General features: G+C 45.1%; 1 protein-coding gene and 1 long non-coding RNA gene across 3 annotated transcripts in view; one reads left to right on the top strand and one right to left on the bottom strand.

Annotated features, from left to right (window-relative positions):
- The window catches only part of Cyria (CYFIP related Rac1 interactor A), a 94,253-nt gene that overhangs the window by 43,747 nt on the left and 25,040 nt on the right, over positions 1–25,466 (bottom strand). The window contains exons 2-3 of one of the 2 annotated variants that reach the window (XM_042680790.1): positions 16,914–17,024; positions 7,696–7,839 (exon numbers count right to left, since the gene is read on the bottom strand). The gene's annotated coding sequence lies outside the window, so the exon portion shown is untranslated. The remainder of the gene's footprint in view (positions 1–7,695; positions 7,840–16,913; positions 17,025–25,466) is intronic. The other variant, XM_042680791.1, reaches the window with a different exon arrangement.
- Positions 9,384–21,086, top strand: LOC122108808. The gene is made up of 3 exons (XR_006147632.1): positions 9,384–9,469; positions 9,553–9,658; positions 20,871–21,086. It is a non-coding gene; the product is annotated as an uncharacterized LOC122108808 (long non-coding RNA).

The following is a 25,466-nucleotide window of genomic DNA, read 5'->3' on the forward strand; positions in this document are numbered from 1 at the left end:
TGGAACCATAGTTTTTGAGAAGGAAAAGCGAATTAATGGCTGCCCCTTGGCTAAGCACCCTCTCCCATCCCTTCCACTGATTTCTGAAGTCATGCTTTCCTCTGAGAAGCATCTGTCTTAGCTGAACTGACGGGACTTCATTCACAAAGCCGGAAGTGCAAAAGAAATTTTGTATCCTGTAGTTATAGATTATAACTCCAGAGAGACTTAGCACAGAGAGTCTCTATAGACTCCTTTAATAAAACCTACACTTCAAATTATATTAAGAATGCTGCAATGAACCCTCTGGAGAATATTCTGGAAACGCTAATGAGAAAAGGCTTTTAAAAAAAAAATCCTCAACTCATGATCTGTGCCCACAACCTTGTGCTCACAGATAAACCGACAGACAGGCAGGCAGGCAGACAGACACACAGACAGGCAGGAAGGCAGACAGAAGTACAAGCTGCTTCCAGTTTCTAGTTGCTGCCCCTGCCGGAAGCTTGTAATATACAAGAGAAACAGCAAGGTCCCTTGGAACTTCCCTGTTTAGATTAAAACCAAGACCACGATTAAACCAAACAAACAAATTCACAAAGTTTATCTATGGATTTCAGTTTAGGACCTGCCCTGCTGCTCGGGGCTGTGCTGTGTTTCCAGCGCTATAAGCTGGGTTCCCAGGCTGGTGTCCATGGTCCCCCTATGATGCCCCATTTGAACCCTTGGTCCTGCACCATGATTAAGGCCTGCAGGCTGTCTAGACAGATCAAGTGTTCATTGGGCAACTTCTTCATTCTCATCAAGCTGCTGTTCCGATGCTGTGTCTAGGGCTGTGGCTCAGCTGATGCCATGCCAGAGCCTCGCTCAGGTGGCTCGGGTGCTCAGCAGAGAGTGGGAAACATACAGAGGAGGAGGTGCAGATTCAAGGGGCACCTGCCACTTCCCTGCTATGGCCTGGGCTAGGTGCCACAGTCCTCTCCAACTGTATCTTCCCCAAAGCCGACTGTGATGCTGAACTCTTTGCTACCCCCTAAGTCTCTCTGCAAAGCAGTTTTTCAGATAAGGAAACAGCCAGGGTGCATTCTGGGATCCCTTTAATGCCCCCCCCATCTCCTGTCTCCAGTATGCACACAATACCACGTTCTATGCATGTATGTAGTTGTTCTTACCTACAAAGGAGCCTCCACAAGGAGTTTTCCTTCATTTATTTCTAATCACAGCGTACCACAAGGATTTCCCTTTTTCCTCAGCTTTGCTGCCTCTCCCTGCTCTAAGCAAGGGCCAGCAGCACCAGCACCCATCTGGTCTCGGTTAGGAATGCAGAAAGGCAAGCCTGCCTCTGACCTATGGTGCCAGCCTGCGTTTTCACAGTCCCGAGGGGCTTCATGATCGGGTCCACTGCCTTCCACTAAGGAGCTGAGGTTGCAAGGCGAACTCCCCCCCATTTCCATCCTCATTCCCCCATACCCATGGGTGTTGTAGAACTAGTCCCTAAAGCAAATGCCACGCCCAAACTGGTTTAGTCTGCATTTCAGTTCACAAATGGGATTCTTTATTGGTGCTAATTGACCATATGAGAATGTAAGCAGGGACTGAATTTATGAGTCCTTCCTATGGGATAGGTTTTATGCTAAGCATTTAATTAATTAATTAATTTATTTATCTATGTATTTGGCAGTACTTGGGTTTGAACTGAGCCTTGAGCTGGCTTCCATTATTATCACACGAACCCTTCCTCTAGCTGGTTTGTTTGTTTGTTTGCTTTTGTTTTTGTTTTTCCTCTTGCTATTTTTCAAATAGAAGCCCACATGTTTTTGGCCAGTTGACATTTTCCTGCCTCTGCTTTCTGTGTAGCTGGGATTATATGTATGAACTATCAGATCCAGCTTGTTTGTTGACATAGTGCTGGTCTTGATAACTTTTTCCCTGGGCTGAATCCAAACTGAGATCTTCCTGGGGCTGAGATTATGGGTATGTTCCACCACGCCTGACTAGGTGTCACGCCTTGAATCCAGTACCATATGCCTATAAAAACCTTTCCTCTTTCTACTATTGCAACTATTTCTCACTCTCCCTTCCTTAGTTTACTTGCCAGCAAAAAAAAAAAAAAAAAAAATCAGACAGAAGACCAGATAGTTTCTCACACCCTTCCAAACTTCCAAGATAAAGAAGCAGTCATAAAATTCAATGCATATCCTACAAAACTAAGAGAACAAATCATTGAGGGAAGGAGGGGGTTGGGAGGGATGGGTGAGAATGTCTAAAGGATGATATTGATCCAGATGCACAGTTTTCATGAACTGCTTTGTTGAGTGGTGACTGCTTTGTACAACTACTAAAAGATTTAAAAAAATACATTAAAAACTTTTCATGTAAATCTTTTTTCTAGTAGGCATTAACTGCAACCTTTACTTACCTTTTTTTTTTAAAAAGGGGCACAATAGAATCCACCCTTTGTATGGTAGTCTTCATTAGCCTGGGCCTACTATTTTGCTGCTCACTGAGCCAGTACCGGCGGCTCGCTCCCTTGGGCCTGGCTAGGGTACGAGCTGGTGCAGAAGTGCCCTCAGCAGGCACCATCTTCCCTCCCCCGCCGGCCGGCGCGTTGGCATGGTGACGCTGAGACAGTCTTCGCTTGATTCATCGCTTCCCTTCTCTCTGTTATCACTGTGTGAGATCTTGCCCCAGAAGGACAGCGAAATCCTGAGGGTGAGGTCTGATGTCAGGGGAGAACAAGCAAGGCTTTGTGGGCCCTTCGAGAGGACTAGGGCAGGAGGCTCAGGCCCTGCACAGTGGAGGCCTGTGCTCACTCAGCTGGGAGCAGTCGTGAGGCTGGCTTGGGCCAGCTGGTTCTACTCACATGTCTTGAGTTCCTCCTCCTCTCTGACATCAGAGCTCAGCAAAGAGGAGTCAGCTAGGCACCTGAGGCCTGCAAACATTTATTTAGAAAGGGCTTTTGCCAGAACTCGCTGCCTCCATCAGTGTCACAAAGTCACTATCAGCCCAGATCAGTGGCCCAGGTTTAGAATATAGCTACGGGGAGGTGGAGATAAGGGTGGCAAAGAGGATAGAAGAGAGGAAGGATTTAGCGAGCCTAGCCCAAAAGAAGTACCCAAGACCCCCTTCTCAACCAATCAAAAGGTGGGTGAAGATGGGTGCCTGCCATTGTAGCTACGTGGGAAGCAGGAATAGTAGGGTAAGAGGTACAAGCCAGCTGGAGATTCTACTCAAGAGATAATTGAAGGACTAAGAACTGGAAGCGTGACACAAATGGTAGAGCACCAGCCCAGCAAGCACAGGGCCAGGTGTTCAAACCTCAGTACCCTTAAAAGAAGGAGATCCCTATGAGCCAACTCTTCCTAGCTGGCCTTCCTCTTTCACTCATAATGCCCTCTCTGCTATCCACCACTCCCCTAGCTTGCCCTGGACCTCCTCCTTGCTTCTGAGAACCTCCTTGTTCAAAAACATCCCTCCCCCATCTGCGGTTGCTTAGCAACCATTGGGCATTCTAATGGCACAGACTGTGTCACACACCAGTGACGTCTGACTGCACTCCTCACTGTGGCTGACTTCGGTTCTGTAAGCCTGTTGTATAGGACCTGAATATTCCGCACCAAGGAGCTGTAGAACACCAGGCCTTTTCCAAGCCAAAAGCCTCTGAGCCAACGGCATGTCCCAGCTGCAGTCTCCTCAACATACCCCCCTCTGTTTATAGACGATTGATACACAGCATGCAGGAGGAAGGTGGGATGACTAAAAAGTCTGGATAATAATACCCTAGTAACCGTAGTGTGTACATACAGTCCCATATGCTATCTATACATCTGCATGTGTGTGCATGTGTCATGTATGCTTGTGTGCACACATGTGTCTCAGAAGAAGGAAGAGGGGGAACAGGTACAGTTTGCTCTAGGAGTAGCAGACTCAGCTCTCTGTAAACCTACATTTTGCCATCAGGGAGTCAGTGTTTCTTGAAGACAGTGATGGATTCCTCCTCCCCCTCTTTCTACTTCTTTTCACAGTCCCCATTATCTATTCTGTTCACTAACACCTCCATGGGGTCAGAAAAAAGATCAGCTCAAATTAGTCAGTTCGCGTCTTTTTAGTCATCACAGAGAACAGGGTGGGAGGGTGAGGAGGTGGCTAGTAATGGATTTTTGAAAAGCATAGTTGAGGCATGATCGGTGGTGTACGATCAGTTCTCTGCCATTTCCTCCCCACCACCATCACAGAGAATTGGATATTGGACCTTATTTATAGTGTACTTCTCTACCAGGAGTATCTCTCTTCCAGTCTCCAGCTCCGGTTCATCCTTCATTGCCCAACTCATACGGTTTCTGTTGGAACCTTCCCTGATGTCCTTGGGTAGACAGAGAACATGATTTCCTGTTCCCTGCTTTGTATCCACATCATGTAGTTCATAGTAGGACTCCAATCCAATATCTACACCTGTCACTGTTGGCACCTCTGTCATCTGTGTCACACAATAACAGCCAACTTGAGGGCCTGACCATGCCAGATCTGTCTTCATGTTCACAGACCCACCACAGCATCTGGCCAGTTGTACATACTTAGAAATCATCTATTTAATGAATTTCAACTTTCTAAAAAGAAAAGTCTTATTTGAGTGTTTAGTAGATGGAGAGAGAGTTAAGAAGTGGAAACTATTCCTTTGTGTGCTGACCAGAAGAAATGTAAAGGACCTTAAATTCTATTATTTTGATCAGAGTAGTATAAACTTATCAGAAACAAGGCTCATGATTTATCCATTTCTCAGAATCTGTGCACCTAAGTGGGACATGAAACCTCCCAGCATTCATCACTCATGGGGGCACTGGAAAGCGTAAGGAGCCTTTGTATCCATCTCCTGCTGTCAATCATCTTATTGGATTGATGTCTGTAAACATTCTTAATAGCAGAGGCGATTAGGACTTCATAATGATCCAGAGATGAGGCATAAAATAGACATGTAGTTCAACAAGCCATGGAATCATTACCTTATTTATGTAACTGTAACCCCTCCTTAACTCTAGAAAACAGTGGAAGGAGATATGTCCCTAGAGAGCATCTTTGCTTTACCACCCCTCTGTGTGGGTGAGCAGCAACTCCTTGGGCTCTCTGACATTTGTTCTATCCAAACATGGCCTTGTAAAGCTACAAATAATTCAAGAGGCTGAATATGATCACCAGTGATACCCAGGGCTGGACATGCGAGCTGAAAGAGAAGAGGCACCCAGACATTTGCTGAATGAATTGATCCTCTTCTATCCAAAGGAATTCAAAATGTCCATAGAAATGATCTATAGGAGATTCCAGTGGAAACCTCCTACTTGAGCCAATTATTTCTATGATAATCAAATCCCAACAACTGTTTACTTCAACCTAACTTACTGGTGAATTTCCCCATGAAGTGTGAAGGAAGCATTCAGGCCAAGTTCTCAGGATGGAGCCAAGACTCATTCATTTCTAGAGTTTCAGGAGCCAGGGCCCAGTAAAGATTTTTGAATGAATGACTAATACTCATTCTCATAACTAGCACCCATCCTTATTTCTACTTAGGGATGCTTTTGTGATGGGGTCTTTTAAGCATACTGGGGAGGAGAGAGGAAGGGGAGAAGAATCTCAGGAAAAGCCAGCTAGAACATAAACGCCTAAGTCTTTAGTGAGATCTTCCAGGCCCCACTCCATTTTGCCTTCATCTCTTTCCACTGTCCCCTCAATCCTCCTGTTTCAATCACATTGGTTACTCTGACCCATAAAGGCCAGGAACACTTCCTTTCAGAGTCTGTGCTATTCAGATTCTTCTCAGCCTTGTTTTACCATTTTCTTTAGATCTTGCCTTCTCTGGGAGTCCTTCCTCAGCATTTTTTCATAAGAGCAGTAACATTTTGCTAACTCCCTAGTTCTCTGGCTTATTTTATTTATTTAATTCTTTCTGCTTTCATTATACTTTTCTACAGTACTGGCTACTGCCTGCTGTAATAGACACATGCTCGCTAATTGTTGATGATCCCTGACCCTGCTTGGATGCCAGCTCTCTGAGAACAGGAACTTTATTTTGTTCTGTGATGAATCCCTAGCACCAAGCAGCACCTGTCACATACCACACACACATGTTCCATAAATATTTGCTGAATGAATGGACAACTAGAGAGACAAATGCCCAAAGAAGTGAGCATCCAAGGAAGAAAGTGAAAACTCAGATGAGAATGTGCTTGCAATTTAGCTGCCTTGCTGAGTCTCAGACCAGGACATCTGTCTCCATATAACTAGAGCCCTCCTTTTGGGCCTTGAAAATATGTTTGCCTGCAGGGAAGAAGCTTCTGGGAGGAACTTAATGTAGATCCAGTACTGAAGGGGACAAGGATGAAGTCAAAGCACTCGGGGAATAGTGGCCTCACCACAATAATACACTCACACTGACCCCACCTTTCCCTGGGCAAATAGAAACTTGGGGATTTCAAATGATCTAAGTGAAATAACCAAGCCAATAAATAGCCAATCTGAGAGATGCAATCAGGTCTATATAATACACAAAGCTCTTCTCTTTCTTCTGGATAATGTCACAGCTCAGGGATCACTCTACAGGAAGAAGTAAGAAAAGGAAGAAGGAGAAAGCAGACAAAGTCAACCTGTCCACCATAGATGGAGTGTAGTAGAAGGAACACGTCGGGGTCTAAGAATCCAAGGAAATTAGCATTGGAAGGTGCATCAGCAGTCATCTGGTCCTATGCATGGATTTATAAAATGCTTCTGATCTTAGCTTTCAGGGAAACTTGGTATCATCTAACTGAAAAAGACCTTTAGGTTGGAAGACCACAGCAGGTTAACACCAGCTACCAATGTAAGACTAAAGGATGTGGCTATCTTCGTGTGGGAGCCATTGCCTTCATGCTTTCTGAACTTGACTTTGAGTGTGCCTAAAAGTATAGTATATTGATGTACTGGAGTCCAGGGAGCTGAGACCCCCCAACAGATGTTTTGGGGACTAAGAGGCACGCCAGCTCACATCAGGTGCAAATCTAATGAAGAAGTTCAAGTAGATGTGGCCAAATCTTTTGTCACAGAAGGAAAATGCCCACAAATGGTTGGAAAGAAGTGAAGGAAGAGAGAAACTCAACATGCTGGTAGTCAGGAAGGTGGAAATGGTTAGCTGTAGCTTGTCCACTGCAAAGGCTCTTGGACAATAACTTTATGAAGCAAATTTGTCACTAAAAAATGCAACAGCAAGTAGGATGTAAATCAGGTCTCTAACATGAGGCTTCAATCCCATTTTAATATATCCCCCCTGTGTGTATCAATTTGGTGGGTCCAGAGGGGAAGAATAAAACCCCAGCTAATGGACGTTCTCTGTTCTCTGCTTAATCGTATGTGGATTGTGGAAGGAAGTGACTAAAACTCCTGCTCAAATCTGTTTCTACCCTGCAGGTCATTCTTCAATTCCTCTGTTTCGTGCCTAAACACTTAAACCACACAGCATAGCACAGGTTCTGTTGAGAATACGGCTTTAAAAAGCCCTAAGGTTTTTGAGCAACTTCAACATTACACTTTCCTTGAAATGCATATTAGTTCTTATTTATGCTCTTTTTCTTGGGTTTAACCTGGTGAAATGGCCATCACTAGTACTTTCAAAGCACCTATAAATATGCACATTACATACTTCCTACTAAAATGCTGGTTGTTGCTGTGCTACACCTAACGTCAGGTGGTCATTACCTGGAAATGTCTCTTGGGATCCTGTTTCACGACTCCAGGCTGAAGGGATGAACCCCAGTGGAGTAGCTGTGATACCACAGCACGTGGCTTTCCAGAGCAGGTCGGTGTTCCCCGAGAGAGTCTCTGTCCTTAAGGGAGTGCTCTCTGCAGAAAGGGAATGCAAGTCACATTACTATATGAGACAATTTCCTTTCCCAGTCACAATGTGTCTCCATGCAGAAAGTCAGAGGATCAGCAATTTCAAGGGACAGTAATCATCTATGAGATTATCTCTCCTATTTCTTCCATTCTGTAGTTGGGAAACTGAGGCTTAGAGAAGAAAACAGCCTCCAAAGCTCAGCCATTTGAGAGTAGAATCCTGATTTAAACATGCCTCTGACTGTGTTGACCTTTAGGATTTTTTTCTGAAAAATTAGCTATAAGGGAAAATCTTTCTTTTTTTCATTTTGTTTTAAGCAGATTTTTTTTATAAAGGGAGATGGAACTTTTTTCTGATTGCTGGAAAAAGGGTTTTTTTTTTTTTGGTTTAACCATGGACAGCTAAGTTAGTAAAGTAGTCCACTTTTAGGCACATGGTCATGATTCTTTCCTTGTTTTTCATTGGAATTACTGTTTTGAGCTGGGCAGTAGTGATCATGACTGAAATCATAGCTACTTGAGAAGCTGAGATGTGAGGATTATGGTTTAAGGCCAATCTGAGTTGAAAAGTCTGTGAGATTCTTATCTCAAATTAGCCAGCAAAAAACTGGAAGAGGATCCCAAGTGATAGAGCTAGATTTTAGCAAAAAAGTCAAGTGACAGCAGTAGTCCCAGAGTTCAATACCCAGTACTAGCACAGAAAAAAAAGAACAGAAAAGAAAAAGAGAGAGGAAGAGAGGAAGAGAGGAAGGGAGGAAGGAAGGAAGAAAAGAAGAAAGATCACTATATGGAAGATGGTGGTGCATTGCTGTTTAGCCAGACTCTCTTTTTATCTGCCCTCCTCTCTCTGTTTTAAAAAAATACAAATAATAGAAATGGGCTCTCCTCCAATGAGTGCCAATTCTTATGGGATTTTTCCAGCTCTCCTCTATTTGAACAACTACTCCTCTGTGCAGAAAACCAAGTTAGAGAAAAACAAGCAACTCTTATCTGTCAAGTGTATCGTGTGCATTTTCTAGATATATTTCTCCAATTGGCCCTCAAAACCTTTTTGTGATTTGCTACTAACTCCATTTTCTAAGAAACTAGTGCACCAAGCCTTCCAGCTAAAATGGCTTTCAGAGTCATAAAGACAAAATAATTTAAAAGCAGAAATAAACCTACATCTAACTCCTAAATCTATTTTTGTCCATTTGAACTAGACTAGTTATTAGACCTGAACAACAGAGTTATCTATTCATTCTACAGTTTTAACACAAATGCATTTTGGGAAGTTTAAATGTCTTTCGGGACTGAAGGATCTTTCCTACCAGATCCTGAAGGCCAGAGTCTCCCACAGGACCTCCCTTCAGGGACTGGTGCCTCAGGGAGGCTGGGCTGGCCTCTGCGCAGCCACAGCCAGAGGGCTTGGCAGGAAATTATGATTATCAATGCTCTGGACTTTGTTCCTGTTCTCAGACAAGCTAGGAGAGATGGGGTGGGAGTGCAGAAAGAGGAAGGAAAAAAAACAGGAAGTGGGGGGGGGAGGGAGGAAAGGAAATGATAGAGAAAACACAGCAACTTTGAAACGTCCTTGGCCTGATGAGAAAGTGATTTCTGAGCAGACATGTGGAGCTGCGCTTTGAATTTGGGGAAAGTGAGTTGTGGAAAGACGGAAATAGGAAAGAAGGTCCTGGAAGACTTGGGCTGGTGTCCAATAAATTCCATTTTCTACCTCAGAGCACAGGTGAATACGGGGCTGTTTCCAGGACAAGGGGCAGTGAAGTTGCAAAGGAGTCTGGGTAAGAAAACATCCCTCATCGCTTCGTAGAGACTGAGCGGCCAGGTAAGTCACAATGGAGCTAGACACAAGGGAGAATCTCTTGACACGGTCAGTTATCAGGGAGCGCTAGCCCACGCTCCCTGCTTGCTAGCTCAAGTGTCTTAAATCATAACCTGTGTCAGCAGGTATGAATGGAACAGATTCACCTGACCAGGGTTAGAAAAAATAACCCTATTAGTTTCTACTTCAAAATCCAGAGGGAGCCAGTGCTGATGAGTCATCCCTAGCATCCTAAGGGTCACTTAGGGGGCTGAGAGGGGGAGGATCTCGGTTTGAAGCCAGTCCAGGAAAAGATGTTTTCAAGATCCCCCTTCTCAACCCGGGGCTTGGTGTCGTGGTACAAGTCTGCCATCTCAAACTGCAATGGGAAGCATTGAGTTTCAGGCCAATCTCAGGCAGAGATATCTGGAAGACTCCATCTTCATGGAAAGACTCCATCTTCATGGTGGTGCCGGCTTGTCACCCCAGGTACTATGGAAAGCCTAAAATTGGTAAACTGTTGTCCAGGTATGTACCTGGGCGGGGAGTAAGACCCTATCTCAGAAGTAACCAGTACAAAAAGGGCTGGAGATATGATTTAATCATAGAGTACTTGGTGCTGTCTAGAAAGCACGAAGTTCTCAGTTCAAATCCCATACCATGCAAACAGATAAACAAATAGCGCAAAAAATAGGTTAGTACAGCAGAGAGCCAAGTCTCTTCTAGGATCTCACCTGCAAGTTTCCTCAACACTCTGTCCACTCTGCATCGTTACAGAGGCCCACAGAGGTCCCCCCCTAATTTGCATAATTATGGATGACAATCTCCTGGTAACCCTGAGCAACCCCACAAAAGGAAAACCCCAATAATACTTTAATATGGATACTACTCTACAGCTCCCTGGTGAACACCAGGGCAGGCAGGGGATGAGGAGTAATAAAAAGGACAGACCCAACCCAGAGAAGGAACCAGGAAACTTGCATGTTAAGAGTGTGTTGTGGGCATCAGCCTGGCGCTGGTCCATTGGATAACAGAGAAGCAAATTCAGCTCTTGCCACAGCCCCACCTCCTTCTCTCTTCTAGACAGGATCACAAAAGCCCTACAAGAGCTGTCTCAAGGTCTCCCAGCAAATAGCCTTCTGCGGTGCTGCCCTGGCGTCTGTAAAATGTTCCCTCCCCATCCAAACAAACAGAGCAGCAAAGAGCAAGTACATCTTTGAAAAGAGTCCAAGCTCTTTGAAGTGACTGCTAGCCTTGAATGTTGGTGAAAGGGAGAACTGAGATGAAGGAGGGAAAGGAACTCCAAACTCTGGTGTTGGTCTCCAGAAGAAACAGAAGCTCTCCTTCTGCCAGCACTGATTTCACTCCCTAGCTGCCATATCAGGGATACCAGGGAGGCCTCCCCAGCTCTCCTCACACATGGAGGAGACGGGCACCAGGGAGATGAGGGCTGGACATCTGCAGCATCCAGAGACCAGCAAAGTGTCTCCAGTTTCTTATCCCATCTTTGTTCCTCTTGAAAGAGGTACAAAGACAAAAGAGTAGTCATCCCATCTTCAAACTGAGGAGCCAAAATCCAGAGACATGAAATGCTGTATCCAGGACCACAGCACCAATACGAGAACAGGAATCTGCGAATGACTTTCAGTTCCCTGTCACGGCAGGAGCTGAAGGACAGCTGAAGACAGCTGCGTGTCTTCTACTCTGAGAATTTTTCACAGAAGGAGGCCAAGGCAAGGGCAAACCAAACAGAAGGCGAGATAGAGGGTAAGAGGACCAAAGGGCCTGAGAGAGAGCAAATTCCACCTTCCAGGCTGGGCAGATAGAGGATCTAGGGCCCAGTGTGGGAGCATGTGTCTTCCTAGTGCCCCATTCCTCAAAGCAGAGCTTAGTCTCCATGTGGGAAGTGTTCTGTGGCAGAGTTCCCACAATACCAAGAACAGGGACCATATGGAGAAGGAAGAAGGGAGCAAAGTTTGAGATAAGAACAGGATCTGACCTGTATGAGTCTCACTATGTGTTAGGCTTTGTTTAGCATTAACCATCCAGTAATCCACCAGCTTCCACCAGCTGCCAGGGTGGGCCCTACGGCCCCTGCCCCTCTAACAGGTAAGAGAACTAAGACAAATGACTAGGTGACTTGTTCAAAGGATTCCGAGTAATTGTGGTAGAGACAAGGTGTGAATTTAGACAGTCTGGCTTTAATGTTTGCTTTTAACCTCTCCCTAAGACTCTCGCGTAAGGCAGTTGTCTTAAAAGGCAAAAGAGTAGGAAGAACAACAATAAAGCAACCATACTAGAAACAGATTTTAAGAGAGATGAGGGCCAGAAGCTCAGCTGGAAGGGAATATTGAAAGGTGCTCCACTGGCAGGACTGGGAACTTGGCCACTGGTCTCATTTGAACGGTCACCCACCCGTGTGACACTAGCACCAGTGAGTGACATCTTGGCTTTGGTATTTACACAGGCCCACTCACAGGAAGAGAAGTGGGGGTTCTGGGAGCGGCTGAAGAGAGGCCCCAGATGGGAGGGTCATCAGTAGGTAGAAGAGATGGTGCTTTGGGAAAGTCCCATGTCCCAGAGGACAGAGCAGCTAGAATGGCAGGCAAATTATTCTTTGCTCACAGTGGAGGCCCTTGGGGAGCTGCCCGGTTTCAGCCTTTGAAAGTATGAGGGACAGAAGTCAGAACACAGGTCATCTCTTAGCATGTCACAGATGGTGAGAGTAAAGTCCAAATAGTAATCCTTCTGGAATAAGAAACGATGATAACAATCATTAGTTATTTGTCAATTATGGGCCAGGAAGTAAGCTAGATGATTTAGATAGATCATTAATAACTGTAAGAAATCTGCAAGGTTCTTAGGATTTCTCTATGAGAATGATGATTGTTCCTGATTTATACCTAGGGTAAATAATTTTGTAAAGGTCTATGCAAAAGATCCCAGGCCACTGTTTAAGTGACATTTTGGCCCCGGATCTCACCTCTGAGCCGCATTGCTATGAACCACTGAGGTGACTTACGCATGCCTGTTATGGAGCTAAGCCACAGCCCATTTCAGGGCTGTCAAAGCAGCCAGCACAAGTTTTCACTTAAATTATCTACCCACACATTTCTATTAAGTGCTGTTAACCACTTCCATGTATGTGGTCACATATAATTAGGGTTACTTCATGATTTATCACCCAAACTTGGATACTTTTGAGAGAGTAAAGAGGTCCTGTTGATAATATGGTTGAATTATAACCCAGTTCTGACTAGGCACAAAAAGACACCCAAATGTAATCTACTGTCCAGTGGAACTAGTTATTCTTATCTCAATGTGATGGACTTTGCTGGACAGTTCCATACTTTCTAGTTTCTACACACACACACACACACACACACACACACACACACACACACACACACACACACACACACACACACAGAGTCCTTCAGGATAAAACTCATCCTTCCTTTGTTAACCAAGCTGTCTCTAGGGTCCTTGGGCTTGTTGGCCTTATCTGTAAAGAGTCTACATACCTAGATTACAAGGCAGTCATGCTGATATTGTATATATAGGGTAAGTCTAACAAGATATTTGAAAATAATGTTCCTTATGCCCTTGCAACCCAGAAATTGACCCCCTCACCAATATTGATAACTAACTAGACCCCGAGATGTGAAGGCTCTCTGGCTTTCACTCTAGGATAACCCAAGACCACTGGCTGGTCCACCAATGTGGAAAGCAGCAGCCACTACCTCTGTGTATCCCTGCTGGAGAGAGAATAGCCTATTGCAGGGGAGCAAGCCCTGGTTGTCTGCAGGTTTCACCCTGGCTCCACAAGGCCTAGCTTTACACATCGCCACCAGATAGCAGCCTTGCCTGGAGGTGGGCAGCTCCAACTACTCTGGCCTCAATGGACTCTGTAAGGAAGGAGGCAAAATTTAATTTCCCCTGCTTTTGTTCTACTTCTTCCCCAATCAATACCCAGACTTCTTAAGAATCTCTAGCCAAGAGGGAAAAAGAATCTGCTATTCTTTTGAAATCAGGAACTCGGTGCTGAATCCAACTCACCCATCAAAACAGGTAAAGGAAAACCCAAACAAGAAAGCAACAACATCTGTCTGTTTTCTGAAGCGGCCATTTCTGACCTTGATCCAACCATGGAACATCTCAGGACTTGTGAGCTGGGGATATTGTGTAGCATGAGAAAGCCCAGGCAGCTCTGGGAAGCCTCCACCTCTGGCAGAGCTCTTGGAGACACCTTCTGGCAGGCCTTGGAGCCTCGCACAAGAGAACACAGTGAGGCTGCTGAAAGCTGTAAGTGTTTGTAACTAGGTGAGACCCACTGTCTAAATTAGAGCATACAAACAGGGTATGTGCATGACTTCTCAGCGGCTGCTCCACCTATTACTATTATTCTCTTCTTGTGGAGGTAATCAGAACACATCTGATATCAAGAGAAGGGAAAGGACTTGCCCAGTGCTGCCCAGCAAAGCCAGGACTAGAACAGTTCTCTGGCTTACCATCAGATTTCTCAGCCGCTCAGATTTCTCTGGCTCATGGTGAGAGCCAGATTGGGAGCATCCCAGATACCAGAGTGACTGATAGGCATGAACTTGGCCGAGGTGATCCTGGGTGGTCCAGTCAGTGAGCTGATGATGAGATGGTGGTGATATGGCCCAAAAAGCATAGACTCTCATTCACTGATCATGAGCTATAGGCAATTCCATGAATACCACATGGATGTTTCTCTCAGGCCTCAGATCAACACTCTTGGCAATGACAGTATTTCTATTACCCACATTTTACAAATAAGGAACTGAAGAGCAACCCAGAGAGGCTGAGATTGGCTATCCCATCTTAATGGTGAAAAGTGAAGTGTCCGTGTGAACCCACAGCTGTTGGAGCCAACCTATACACTGCTATAAGAAGAATGATCCAGATGATTCACGCAGATGTTTGCCTGGAGTATGGGGTGAGGAGGCCATGGAGTGACCAGTGGTCGCCGAATAACTGTAAAAGCCAAGTTCCCACTCTCAAGTTCACATTCATTCCATTTTCAGATTGGAGTTTAAGATTGATCATGATCTTAATTACCCCTAAGAAGCCACTGAAGTGAGGGTCCCCATCAAATAGATTAGAACCCTCGGAAGACTCCACCAAGCCTTTCAATGAAGTCATATATTACTCTCTGCACAAACTGCCAGGGTGGATTCCTTCTCCTGGAGACCATTTCCAGAGAATTCCTCACCCAAATTTCTCCTTTAGGGAAAAGGAGGGATATGTTTGAAACTCAAGAATCTTGGCCTCCTCTTAAAAGTCATGAGCAACAGGACAGTTATATGCCAAACACAGGGCATTTTTCCTCCCTTCCTCTTTTTCAATGGTCACAGCTATAGGAGCATCATTTGCGGGGGAAGGGGGTGTAAAACTCAGGTTAGAGATTTCAGCAGCTGACACCCCACATTGTCTTCACTGGGAAGAGAGCCATGAGACAGAAATGAATAGTCCACATAGTAGAGTCTATATCTAAGCACCTGCAGGAGATGTAAGCCAAGAGAATGTCTTCATATAGTGATATAGTGCAAATGCTTTACAGAAGGGCAAGGAGACAGGGGTCTACCCTTGAACTTGGCTGTAGTTGGACTATGTGACTCTTAGCCATTACTCTCCGATCTACTGATGAAAATTTGTTTAAATGCAGATTGTATGGAAATACACAGCAGCAACCCTCTATGGACTCTCTGAAAGTCAAATGAGACTTCTCTTCCAAAGGTCCATAGCTTTCTGGGCTCATGGTTTTTGTCTAGCATTGGATGAATGATTCCTTAAGAGAAGAGGCCACATTATACCTATCTCAGAGGCCCCTGGTCACTAGCCCAGAGCCTTGTATAAAAGAGAAGTTTAGATGGTTTAATTTATAAAACTAGGAGAGTAAACAGCTCAGTGTGACTGGGGAGGGAGGAAGAAGGTAACAGAGAAGAAGGTAGGTAAAATAATAGGCTGGAGTTAGTCTAGGTAGGACTTGAGGGTAGAAGAACAGAAAGATAGTATGTCAAGTGCTTTTGGGGTTGTGATCAGGGCCTAGGGTCTCCACCTCCACAGCTGCCTACTTCAGTCTCAACTTTGTGCAATTTTTTTGGCCTTGGGGCCTTATCTTTGCCTTGGGAATACTAACGTCATTGCCGGGTGATTAGGTGACCCAGTATTTCAAGTGACCAATGTAGTACTTAGCATCTATATGAACTTTAGCCAATAGGACTGACTTCCCTAAATTAGTGAGGTAAAGCTGCCTTGGACAGTCAAGCCTAACATTTATGTAACAGAACGTTACAGAGATTCAAGGTCATGCTGACTCAGAGTAAGGAAGCAAGACACAGTATGTGGCCATACTTCACTGAGAACAGTTTGAGAGACACTGGAGTGAGAGACATTTGTTGCTCAAGTTTCCAGCAATTCTCATTATGGGATAACATACTGTAGGAATCCCTGCAGCACTCACATACCCGAAGCCACATGGGCCTCACATGGCAAACACTATGGCAGTCCTACAAGCTCCTTGGAGTACCCCCTCCATCTTTCCCATAGTCCCCACCCTCAGCATCACCCATGAGGGACACCATTTGGGGGTTCTGTGGAGACCTCATTTATATCACATGACTTAGTAGAAGACAAGGCATGCTAGGCTGGGAAGCAGATCTGGAGTCCTATTTATGCTTTGACCCTAAATCTCTTTAAGACTCAAAGGCAAGTCACTCTTGCCTTTTATTTAATGAAGGGCTTTGGGCTGGGCTGTCTTGGGCCTTGAGACTGTCCATGGCTAAAGCCTGTCAGGGGGAATGCTTCTATAGAGGGTAACTGATAACATGCCCTGACATCTGAAGACGGAATCCCTTTACACAGCAGTCTCTACTAAAAATACTGTGAAAACAGAGTCCTTTCTGTATAGTCCAGGCCAATGGGCGCACACTGAAGCTCAAGACCCGCCCATTTTTAGCTCCTGCCCGTTCCTGTTAAGGCTGCCTCTGAGGAGTTACTTTGCACTTCTGAACCTCAGTTTCTTCATATAAGCATCAGAGATAAAGTTCCTTTGCTTACCTCACTTCCCAGAAAACTCTGTTTTCTGACACTTCAAGGAGGGCCCAAATTTCATTTCATTCAGACATTCTGACGCTGCCTTACTCCACCTTTGTGTTTGGAGATAGATACGCTTGCATGAAACAGACACTGAGGAAATGACACCCTCCCATCACACTTGGTAAGGAGAAAGGAGTCACAGCACTCCACGTACCTGGGACAGCCGGGAACCAGTTAATCTGTCGAGCTATCAGCCCTGGCTCCCAGAAGAACTCCAATCCTGCTCCAGACAATAGCACAGCTGCTGTCCTTGCTGGGCTTCCTGCTGCAAGGCAAATTTGGGAGTCATATGATAAGTGTTCAGTACTTCATTCATCCTCAGGACACTGAGGGATCCTGCTTTCCCAACAGCTCAGGCAGGGCTGACTAAGGTGAAGGTCCTTCCTCCACACCATGGCCCCAGGCACCTCACACTTTGGTGTGGAGCAAAAGGAACTAGAAGCAGTGCGTAGAAGAAGGAAAAACAATACGATCTCCAAATAAAATCACCAGGAGGAAGACAGAAAGATATACTTTCCACTGGAGACCTACCATCTTCTGGCAAAATCCATATTCCTAAACCAGGTGTCCTAGTCCCTCCATAAACAAGTCCCATTCTTTCCATAAACTCTGTAAACCCTCAGATTCGTGAACTCTGACCCTGTACTATAGCCTAGACTTTCACTTCCGCTATTTCTGCCGTCTTTCACGACCAGCAAGTTATTTCCTCCAGAAAGCCTCTCCGATTACCCCTCCCCCCAACACCCTATACAGCAATCCATGCTGGGCTTTCCCTCACCTGAACAATCACAGCCATTACTAGCTTTATAGTACCCAGGAGCTGCCTTGTCACCTTTTGACCGGACTGTCATGACAGCCTCTTCACCAGTTTCATTCTGCCTGGGCAGAAAGAAGGAACTTTCTAAAGTACGCATCGCATCGTTAGATGTGTCCTTCCTGTTTAAACCCTTTTCAGGATGTCTCAGAACTTCAGAATGAAATTCAGATGCCCACATGTTCCCACCCCTCCCCCGGGGCTACCTGCATTCTAGTCACAACACGTGATGCCTATAAGTTGCATAAGGAGAAGATACCAAAGGTATGAGGAGAGCATGGACTCCCTGATCAACAGCTTTTATTCTTTTCTAGTCGCAGGCCCTCCCAGGACCAGGAGCATATAGCACTAAGCTATGGCAGAAGTAAAAAAGCTAAGACCAACCAGGTCCTCAAAGACAATGAGTTCACATTATCATGACAAATAGACAGTCCATCAAGCAGCAAAGGGGCAAGAAGTTACTCGAGTCTTGAACATGCATGAGTTCATTTCTGCTTTACAGCCATATTAGAAAGTTACTCTCACACGAAGGAAACTAAGGCTCTCATTCATCACTAGTTTACATCTGGACTAAATTTCCAGCCAAGTCTCATCTCCTAAGGCCTAGAGTGGTATATCCACTAGCCCATTGGCCATCCTCATATGGTACCTCCCACCTACTATGACAGATGTGAATGACAGCACTCAGTCCCTGCCCAGAATTCATTCTGTCCAGGAATGAATTCTTGGAGAAGAAATACTGATGCTTGTTCTCTAAGAGCAGAGTGGCCCCATTGCCTCTCCAACTCCTTAATGAAAGACTGTGGAAAGAAATTGCCTGTTGCCAGACAAGAGAAAATTCCACTCTAACTGCTCTATATTTACCTGAGGGATGACCAAAAACCCTTGCCATAGCACATCACAGTGAAAAGTCGGTGTGTTTGCTATGGAAGAAGAAGGTCAGGAAGTGAGGGGGAGCTCAATGCTGTTCACTTTGAGAACAACTGCACATAGGAATCAAGTGACATTCAGGGAGCCATTAGCACCAGCTTGGCCCAGTCACCTATACATCCCCTTCCCATCTTTACATTCAGTGATGTCAAGCAACTACCTTAAACCAAAGCATGGGAGGAGATTTACACCATGGAAATTGGCACACACCCTATTCAATTGTGTTTTGTTTTGTTTATTCTAGACAATCGATTAGTAAACATTTTTGCCAGCATTCTACTGAATGGATCTGGGAGACGAAGACAGAGGATTTATATTGTACTTGTGGTTCTGTTCCAATCTCATTGTTTCAACTTGAGTGGGTTTCCTGATGGCCTAAGTGTCCTTCTTTGAAAAAGCCAGAAGGATACTTTGGTAAATGTAAACAATGATTAGTCATTTGGCAAAGTCTACAGACTTTTGTCACAATAGAAGTATGTATGGTGCCACTGGTCAGGAATATTCTTATATATCTTACAATGCACAGGGGAGGCCCCAGAACAAAGACTATTTTACCCAAAATACAGCAGTAGAGCCAATGTTGAGGCATCCTAACAGAATGATATGCGTAGAGACTCATCGAACTTCCTTACATACATCCGCCTCCAGGAGAAAATAAAGGAACTTAAGTCCATTGGCAAGAGCCCTGAAAGGCCAATGGGGCAGAATACCATGGTCTATGCTACAGGTGGGCACTGCTGGTATAAGACACAGGCCTTGTTCTAACACAAAGCTAGGTTCAGAGTGGGAGATTGCAGTGGCTTACAGGAAAAGCAATGGGGCTAGTTGAAGTCATGGTGTAGACACTCCTGTAGGAAGGCACTGTAGGAGGTAATATCCCTTTACAGGGACACTAGGTGGAGAAATCTGACAAGTGTGTCCTTACCACCTCTGAAAGGTTGCAGTCAGGAATGGTGTGATGTTCAACCCCAGAGACTCTGCTTGGACAAATCATTACTATGCAGGCGACCCGGACATCTATAGTCAAAGGAGCAATTTTATTTAAGTCCTTTTGTAACAGGAGTTGAACTATTTGAAGAGGCTAGGCTTTCCAGTACCCCTGGGAGAGGCGATTGTTACAGACACACAGCAGGCAGCCTTGCTCTCCACACACACCATGCCACTCCTTTTATTTCCTGTGCCACTGGGGATGGAAAATGCACTTAGCACAAACCACCCAAAGTGGAAACTGTGTTGGGTGAGCAACACTAACAGGCTGTGGTAAACTCTGGAAACCACAACAGAATCCAACAAGGCTGGCCCAACTCAGACCTCCCTTGCACTGAAAAGTGCAATGCCATGCATGCAACGTACATACCTACTGTCCCTGCTCCATCAGAGCCTGGGGTCGGTGGAGCTGGGCGTGAGCAAGGCTCAGCCACAAGCAAGCCTTTGCCTGAGTCAGAGGTGAGACACCAGACTTTGCATGGAACAAGGCAGCCAAATTCTAAAGGCGTACTCTAAAGGAGTCACCCAATGGGGACCTCCCTCTGTGTCTCCCTAAAGATCTGAAACTGACCATAAACAGTCTGACTCACAAAGCCCTTTAATTAAAAACCCAAGGGCTTAGAGCTAATTCTAGATGTGGCAGGACCCAGTGGCTTCTCAGGCATCAGAACTAACTGCAAGCAGAATAATGAGGATAATGTTGCCCTTCCTGGTTCATGAATGATAACTCACCCAACTATAAATTAAACTCCCTGAAGGAGCTGCAGGCCACCTGAGCAAGGATCTGTGCATGCCTTGCTTTGTGGAAAAGGTCCATGGCCTGGGAAGAGGAAAATTGTTCTAGGTCTGCTGGTGCTAGTGGCTCAGTGGCTCTCAGTTGAAAGCAGGTTGGTGAGTGTCCAGAATGAGTCTCATACATTGTTGGAAAGAATGATCTTTGGAGTTCTCTATAGTCTCTCTCCAAAGAGCTAAGAACTCTTGTTCTTGGTGCTCATAAAAAGCTGGTTACAACTCAAATAGGACTCCCAGAGCCATGGGAGGAAAGTAGGGCAGCTTCAGGAAAAGAAAATCCAAAAACTAACTTGTCTAAAACTAGCCCTGAGCTAGGGACGTGGCTGAAATGGTAGAGTATATGCCTAGCATGCACGAAGAGGACTCTAGATTCAATCCCCAAAATAGTATACTATATGTGTGTGTGTGTGTGCATTGTCTTTAACATGGCCTCTTCATCCCTCATATGCTATTCATCTTTCATATCCATATCCCAGCAAGGTGGGTCCAGGCTAAGAGAAGTATAGAAGTATGCTTGTCTAAGTAGCAAATTGATTTCATTGATTCTTGCTCAGACCTTAAGCAGATTCCTTCTCTTTTTTTATTTAGAGCTGAAGCATTCAGAGCAGGAATAACATGACTGCTAAAGACTGAAAAAGGCTTTAGAGAAGCGATCTCCTCTCTACCATGAAAGATATCCATACATTGTGCACCAGACAGGCATCAAGCCCTGGGCTGTTGGTGCCTTGCCCTTAAACTCCCAGACGCCCCTACTCCCAACTTTGAGGAACACATTTCTGTTGTTCAAACGACTCCTCTATGTATTCTTTTAAAGCAACCTGAACTCACATAATGGGTAATGGCAAAAAGTTATTTTTCTGTACTATTATTAAACATCTGGTACCTTGGATTGCAAGCTTGAACTTTTTTTTCATAGTAATGATGGCCAGCATTTATTTGTGTCTTTAACATACTGAGCTCTTTATAAGAGAATCCCTCCTTATCAAAATAGATTCACACAGAATGTATCCATCCTTTCACCGATGCAGATTCAAAAGTTCATAGAGTTTGGATGGGTTTTCTGAGATCACACAGCTAGTCCAAGGCAGAGGTATCTAATTCTAAATCTCGTGTTTAACAGTGCAGCTTGGTTTTTCACCAGCAATTGTGTTGGTATAGAGTCAGATCAGATGTCATAGATGCTGGAAGTCACCTTCAGTGCTGAGCTCTGACTGGAGGGGTGGGAGGCATGGGAGGTGATGAATAGGATGGCGGCTGTGACCTATCTTGGGATCAGCGTGTGGCTGCACACCTGATGGGTACACAGGACAATTACAGAGCCCCAGCTGGTGGGCCGAGTCTTTGAGATGTGTTCAGACAGTGGGACAATGAAGGGGAGGAAGAATCTCAGTGGCTCTAGCCCTGTGACCCCTCACTAGCTTCCTGTAATTCTTATACCTCTGAGAACAAAGCTGGCACCTCACTGTTATTTGCCAGCAGCTCATAAAAGAGAACGCTACATGGAGTGGCAATTAAGTACAGCGTGACAGTTGCCACTGTGGCGGAAGTCCCCGTGTGGGGAAGGTGCCAGGCCCTCTGCTATCTTCTCAGCCTCTGCCTCTCATTTCAGTCCAGGCCTTTCTCCCACCTCACCTCATTCCACCCATCCATTTTCTTCCACTCCTGCCACACCCAGCCACATGTAGCTCTGCACATCAGGAGCTTTGTCACATCTGTCTGTGTTTATTGCTCTGAGCCTTCTGCCTGACACCTCCCTCCCCTCGCATCCTCATGTTGTCCCAACTGCCTGGCTAGGGGCCATGCAGTGCAGTCACTGGTCACTCTGGGAAGCTTTCTCCAGCCCTATTCCCACCACACAGGTGGAATTTAGTGCCCAGCACTGGAGTGCGAGTCAGCAAGGAATCCACACTCTGAATGTAGGTTTGACCTTTTATGATGGATATGGAAGGGGTGATGTCATGAGATCTGCGTATCATGTGAGTATTTACACTGTCAAGGTCTCTTATCTATATTAATATCTATATATATATATCTTTGCTCCATAGTGACTAAGGCTAAGTAGCTTCTCCATTATTATTATTATTATTTTGCTAGTCCTGGGGCTTGAACTCAGGGTCTGGGCACTGTCCCTGAGGTTCTTTTTGCTCAAGGCTAACACTCTACCACTCCAGCCACAATGCTACATCCAGCTTTTTCTCTTCATGTGGTACTGAGGAATCGAACCCAGGGCTTCATGCATGCTAGGCAAGCACTCTACCCCTAAAGCCACATTCCCAGCCCCTCTCCATTATTTTTAAAAATATTTTATTTATTTAAATTATTATCTTTAAGGAGCTGTATAAAGGAGTTGCCCTTTAACAAAGCAGCTTGTGAATACAATGTATCCTGATCAATGTCACCCCTTTCAAGATTCTCACCCATCCCTCCCTACTTCTCCATTCTGACTTCCAGTTATTTTATCTCTCAAATGGAACACAAACGTTATGCACACTCCATATCCCCAAAGTGTTATGAGAATAAAGTGAAATGATTAACTCATGATTATTACAGATTAAAAATAAGTGAGAAGCCCACATACAGGACTATACCTAGCTCCTCTAAAGGCTGAACAAAGGGACACTCAGAACTTCAAAATTCCCATTTAGAACAAATTGAGATGGCTACTTCTGGCTGCCATGGCTCTCAGGTCTAGAAGGTTCTACTCGGCTCTGTTCTCTAAACTGTCTCTCCTCACACCCAGGATCTGGGCTAGCTTTCTGACACTGCCATTAGCAGTAAGGAGACACAATACCAAGACTCTGAAATCTACCTTTCCTATTTATTCCATGAGTGTTTCTAATTTCAGATAAAAGGAGAATTCTCACAAGGCCCTTTTGAAATCATGGTGAATAAATAGACATGCAAAAAGAGATTTGATATTCAGAAGAAATAGCAAATCCTTTGCCAGAAAGAATGGGCTCAGGACACCCCGAGGATTTCAGCAACCTTCTCTCAAAGTGCTCTTACCAGGGCCATTTCTGGCTCCTGCTGATATAAGGCAAGACAAAGAGATGGCCAAAACTAAGTACCTGGAGTGTAGGCAGTGGTGGTAATGGGGGGGGGGGGGGGAATAAAAGCCTCCTTTCACAAAGGAACATTCCCAATCATTGCACAATCTCCCTTATTAGCATAACCTCTTCATCTGGTGCATTTTGTAAAAGGCTTCTCCAGCCCATTGCAGGCAGAACGAATGCAATGACAGAAACTGCTGCCTGTAAAATTTAAACCGTGGGCATTTGTTCAAGACTCTTGGGTAATGATATCTACCGTGATATATAATTCATGACTCCCTTAAAGCTTGCCCTACTTCTGACAAGAGATCATATATTTTGGAGAAGTCAAAGACGGGGAAGGAGGAAAAATCATTTGCTGTTTGAGCAATGCCAGATGAGATTTTTGGATCACTCTTTTCCACCATAAGGGCTTCCCTTGTACAGCATATATATATATATATATATATATGTATATATATATATATATATACATATATATATATATATATAATTTTCCCCCTCTTTCTTAAACCGAAGAGGCAACATGTCACTGAGTTTCAGTTTTATCTTTTGTAACACCGGATAAAAGATAGGCTGGATCCATCTGTTAGCACATACAGGCTACAAACTGTGAACGCAGGCACGCCCGCACACACATGCGCACACATCCTTGCAGAAAGGGAGAAAAAAATCCACACTAAAAAAAATTATCATCAGCCATCCTACCCAATGCCAACCAGATAGCAGCACTTTTATCCTTTTATGGGCAGATTCAGGAGGAAGCCAACCTCCCCTGCCTGCCACAGAGACTCTTCCCCTGAGCCGCCACAAGACCAGGGATGACACCGGAGTTGACTGCAGGCCAGGTCCTTCCTTCCCTCGGCTGCCCTCCGGCCTCCAGGAACCAGTGAGAGAGTCTGGGCTCTCCAGGGCTATGACTTGCAGTGTCTCAGCATCCTCTGCTGAGGGCTGAGACAGTCTAGGGCACTGAATGGGTTTCCATCTTTTGGGATGATGGCTGTAGTCCTACTGCTGGTTTTCTAGGGAAAATGAGTAGGCTGGCTGCCTGAGTCCACCCTGCACTATGGAGCTGAAGTAGATAGGCCCATCTGTTCCTTTGTCCCTTTTATGGGTGGCACCACCTATAGCGCTCTCTGGGCCTCAGGAACTGCTTTAGCTCAACAGTTCTTGACAATGCTGAATGCACTTATGAGAGCAAGTGCAAGCAGAAGAAAAGATCAGACAATAGAAGCCAGAGGTGATGGGGATGCACCAGCTCTGAGGCTTGAACATCACCTTATGAAAATGGGCGTGGTACAGGTGAGAGTTCAGTACAAGGCTCTTTTGTTCCTTTGAAGCAGAAATTGTATTCATCACGGAGTTCCCAAAAGAAATATGCTTCATGTCATAAGCCAGTGAAGCCTGAACACACAAGGGTTCAGAAGATGGTAGTAGTGAGGGTCACAAGTACATGTGATGGTAGAGACGAAGGCCACTGTATTCAGAAGGCTTATGTGATTTTTCATGAGGGACCAGAGCTCCAGCTCCACAGCACGGCCATGTGCTTTTCAATGTTGTGACCTGTGGACTCCCCCATCCGCCCACCCCTACTCTTACTGCTGCCTTGATTTAGGTCCTTACCATCTCTGCCAGGACATACTTCCTGAGCAGTGAAGCTATTACCCCATCATCATTCAGTTGTGCAAAATCTCCAATGACGCTCCTCCTTTGATGAGCAGTGAAGCCCAGCCTCTCTTTTCCAAGGTTCTGTTCATCTGATCTCTACCCAAAAGTTCTAGCTTTTATTCTTTATTTTCTCTATTTCCTCCCAAGATTCTGTCCCAAGCCCAGTGCTACAATTTCAAGCTTCCCAGCTTCCCATCAGCATTATTTTTGCCTCTATGTAAAATAACCTCTCTACTCTACCTCTTCATCTTAGCTCATGAAAATTCCAGGACAAACACATTGAGTCATGTTAGCCTCCTCCTCATTTTGGAGGGAATTCTTTTGGCCTTACCTTACACATACCCAGTGTCCTTCCCTGACCCTCAGTCCTTGGTCCAGATGGACTCTCTTAGCACCAGGGCCCTGAAATCCCCTCTCCCCCTCTTTTTTTGGTCAGTTGTGGGGCTTGAACTCAGGGCCTGGGTGC

The sequence above is a fragment of the Dipodomys spectabilis genome, unplaced genomic scaffold (assembly GCF_019054845.1).
Source record: "Dipodomys spectabilis isolate Male_0828 unplaced genomic scaffold, ASM1905484v1 ptg000066l, whole genome shotgun sequence".
In the NCBI taxonomy this organism is placed as follows: Eukaryota; Metazoa; Chordata; class Mammalia; order Rodentia; family Heteromyidae; genus Dipodomys; species Dipodomys spectabilis.